Raw genomic sequence first — 4,479 nt, forward strand, 5'->3', positions numbered from 1 at the left:
TTGTTGCCTACGAATTGCGGTCCTCCATCTATAATTATATCTCTCGGCAGGCCATATCGCACAAATAGTTGGAAAATAAAATGTATCACTGAATCCTCAGTTGCCCTTGGTAATGCCTCTGCCTCGACCCATTTAGTAACATATTCTGTTGCAACTAGTATGTATGTTTTTTTATTAGATGATGGGTTAATATGACCAATAAAGTCTAGCGCCCACCGCTCAAAAGGCTCGATTACTAATTGCGGGTTCAGAGGCATCTCATCAGATTGTCCAGGGCGTCCCGCCCTCTGGCAGCTATCACATGCTTGAACGAACTTTTTAGTGTCTTTAAAGATAGTGGGCTAGTAATAACCTGTTTGTAAGACTTTGTGACCGGTTCTACGGTCTGCAAAATGTCTGTCGCACGGCCCATCGTGGCATGCTTTTAGAATGTCAAACACTTCATCTTCCCGGACGCATCTTCTAATGTGCATATCTGCTCCTGTATGGAATAAATAGCCCCCGATCCAAGAGAATCGGGTACTGCGCTACACTATTTGTTTTCTTTCATTAGGTGTCAGGTGCTTGGGTAATTTACCTACTGCTAAATAATTTGCAACGTCTGCATACCATGGCATTCTGACAGTAACAACAAATAAATGTTCATCAGGAAATTGATCCTCAGCTGCTGCTGCGACAGTTGGCTTTGGCATTCGTGAGAGAAAATTAGTTACAGGGTTTTCTTTTCCAGGTCGATCCTTAATTGTGATGTCAAATTCCTACAAGAGAATCAACCATCTTGTCACTCTTCCATTTGTAACAGGTTTATTCACTAGATATTTAATGGAAAAGTGATCTGTATATAAAACTACAGGATATCCAGTTATATAATGTTGGAATTTATTAACAGCATATATTACAACTAAAAATTCTTTTTTAGTCACAGTATAATTTAATTCAGCAGGAGATAGATTTTTGCTAATATAATATATTGCATATGGTTTTTTATCTTCTTCCTGGCCGAGAACTGCTCCGATTGCTGTGTCTAAAGCATCAGATGAAATATGGAATGGCAAATCCTAGTTTGGGCCCCTTAGCACTAGGGCTATTGATACAAGCCTTTTTAAATCCTCAAAAGCGCTGTCACATTTATCTGTCCAAATGAAATCAATATTTCCTATTAGTGCATATAATGGTGTAGCAATCTGAGAAAAATTCTTTATAAATCTTCTATAGTAACCAAAAAATCCCAAAACTGTGTACCTCTGTTTGTGTGGAAGGGGTAGGTATTAAAAGAATTATCTATATTTTAGCTGGATCTACCTGTATTCCAGCTGCTGAGATATAATGTCCCAAGATGAGTCCCTCGATCATCATCATATGACATTTTTCATGGCTTAAACAGAGCCTGGTGGCAAATGCATCTTTTCAACACTTTTTATAATGTTTGTAATCCTGGCTCGAAGTCATCTCTATAAGGTGTGAAGTCATCCATATACACTTTGAGCACTTCATTTATTAAATCTGAAAAAATGCTGAGTACAACCATTTGAAATGTGGCAGGTGCATTGCACAGTCCGAAGGGTAAGAACCTGTAAGCAAATGTTCCCCAAGGGCAGGTGAAGGTAGTTTTATCCTAATCTTTAGGGGCAATCTGAATCTGATTGTATCCACTGAAGCCATCTAGGAAAGAAAATAATTTCTTTCTTGCCAATGTGTCCAAAACCTGGTCAATGAATGGAAGGGGGAAATGGTCTTTATGGGTGGCTTTATTAAGTTCTCTATAGTCAACACATATTCGCCACTTTCCATTCTTTTTCGGCACCACTACTAATGGAGAGACCCATTTGCTGTCAAGTATTGGGTAAATAAAGTTTACATCTAAACATTTTTGCAATTTAGTTTTCACAATATCCTTAAGATGAGGATTTAATCTCCGTTGGGGTTGGCGAATGGGTCTAGCATGCTTTTCTGTATAAATGTGGTGTGTGCATAATTGGGGATCAACGCCTTTCATGTCCAGGTAATCCCATGCAAAGGCCTCTTTATATTTTCTTAGGAGTTGAACCAGTTTCTGCGCTTGGTCAGCAGTAAAGTTTTTGTTAATATTCAAAGTTTTTCCTGGCTCAATTTCTATGGTTTTTCTGTTATAAATAGAGGTGGTTGGTATTGATTGATCATTGATATCTTTTAGGGTATTTTCTTCTACTTCACTATCGAACGCTGCTTCGATAATGTGACATTTTAGATGGGATCTAGATTCTGGTTGGTTAATGTAAGTGTTAATGATGCCATCTTTTGTTTGATGTTTAAATTCGAGAGCATATTCTATGGTTAGTGGTGATCTAATGTTTTAAGTTAGGTATGATACATGTTGTTTTCTGGTTTTGATTATTGTTAAACTTGGCTGAGCTGGAGGATATAAGGCTAAATTATTTACATTGCTTCCTCTTGCTATAGTCATGCTGCCTGTTTGACAGCTGATGTAAGCCTCTGCAGTTGCTAGCCAAGGTCTACATAGAATTAAGGGGTGTCCATCGAGTCTATTTCTAGGATTAATGAGTAGAAAGTCTGCAGGGTATTCCCAGGAGTCTACAGACACCATTACATCATGTAATGTGCCTTCTGGTTTGACTACTGATCAGTCAGCCAATTCCAACAAGGTTGTGGTTGGGTCCAATGATGTAATGCCAAGCTTTTGACAAGTTTTGGTTGTAAGAATATTGATTGTTGCTCCTAAATAAACTAAGGCATTGGGGAAGGAACATCCATTGATTTGCACTGTGACTATAGGATTTCCCAGGTCCTCATATTTTACAGGTGTTTCTCTTCCTGATAGTAAATCAGATAAGGTACCAACTACATGGACAGTTGGATTTGTTGTTATTTTCCTCTTTGGCTTTTTCATACATAATTCCTTGATGGTTTTTGCATAAATTGGGATGTCTTGAATAGCCTGGAGGAGTGGTATTTTTATACACAAAATTTTCAATTCTCCCAGAAGATCAAAATCAAGGTGTTCAATTGGGCGAGGTATGATTAGTCATTTTGGAAATGGTGGAGAAGAGGTGGTTGCTTGTTCATGAGTTTTTTGTCTAACCATGTTCCCTTCTCATGGTGCTTGTTCTACAGGTAACAAATTTTCAATTTGAACATTTTTACCCCCCTCTGATTCTATTATATGCCCAGATCTTAATTGAAGGTCATTGCACTCCTTTAACTCGGTTTTTGGTTCTGGACCTTCAATAATTTGCATAGATTGAACCGGTTTGTTGTTGGGGTTCAGGTTGGGTTGGGCTCGGAGTTGCAGTGTTAAGTTGGTCTAGAGGTTCTGTTGCAATGTGTACGGTGCTGGCAGTGTGGGTTGAGGTAGGGGGATTGTTCCTGCTGGCTGATTTGTAGGTCTCTGCTAGCTTGATTGCCGGTTCTGATTCTGTGAAGTTGAGGGCGTCCATTGAAATTGATAAGCATTATTTTGCCAAAACGGTGGGAAGTAAGAGGAATTTGGCCAATTATTATTTTGATTCAGTTGGTTGGGCCAGGGTGGCATTGGGAATGGTTGTTGCGACCAATTTGAAAAATATGGTTGGTTCTACCACATGGTTCCCGGGTATCGTTGAGCACTATACTGAGGAGGCTGAAAAGAAGAGGATGGGTCAATGGGCATACTTGTTGGTTGTGCTTGCCACTGGCAGTGCTGATTTATCAGGTATACCGGTTCTATTCCTTCTTCTACTTCTTTATAAACTTCTTTCAATCTTGGGAGTGTTGGGCAGCTTTCTGTGGTGTGATCTTTCATATAGATGGCGCAGATTTGGATCGTATCTAGCGGGCACTCTATGTGGCTATGCTTCTTTCTGCATCTAGGACAAAATATCTCCAAGTTTTTTTCTGCTTCTGCTTGCTTTTGTTTGGCTTGCATAATGTCCAATTCCATTGTGAGAGTTCCTAGAATATCAGTTTTTAAATCCTCTAGCAGATTGCCAATTTTTGCGCGAGTTATACCTCCACTAGAGATTTTGTTATCCCTTGTGATCATGTTGCGTTTTTTTGGCTTCAATCTTGTGCTACCTCTTGAACACATGATACAAAAATTAATGATGTCAGCAAAATTTTCCTGATATATATCCCCTTTACCCATAATATTCAATGTTTCTACCTATTGTTCTTTCATCCCTTTAATTAGTGTAGTTTTCAGCACATTATCAGGTAAAGGCAGAGTTGCACAGGGAGACCGCTGAAGGTTATATTGAAATCATTTCACATATTCTTCTAATGTTTCACTTGGTCTTACTACCATCTGAAATATTTTGTCTTTCAATTCCCTAGATCTAAAATAGTCCTGATACTTTTTTAGGAAAGTAGTTTTCATTTGATCCCAATCGTTTATTTTGCCTCCACCTAATCCCATAAACCATTGTAAAGCTGCTCCTTTCAATGTGGAGGGAAATAACTTTAGTTTTTTGGGATCAGTGGTATAATCATATCCCCGACACAATA

Source organism: Pinus tabuliformis, chromosome 3_2, assembly GCF_031772625.1.
Source record: "Pinus tabuliformis cultivar Carrire ecotype Pingquan chromosome 3_2, CPIR1, whole genome shotgun sequence".
Taxonomy (NCBI): Eukaryota; Viridiplantae; Streptophyta; class Pinopsida; order Pinales; family Pinaceae; genus Pinus; species Pinus tabuliformis.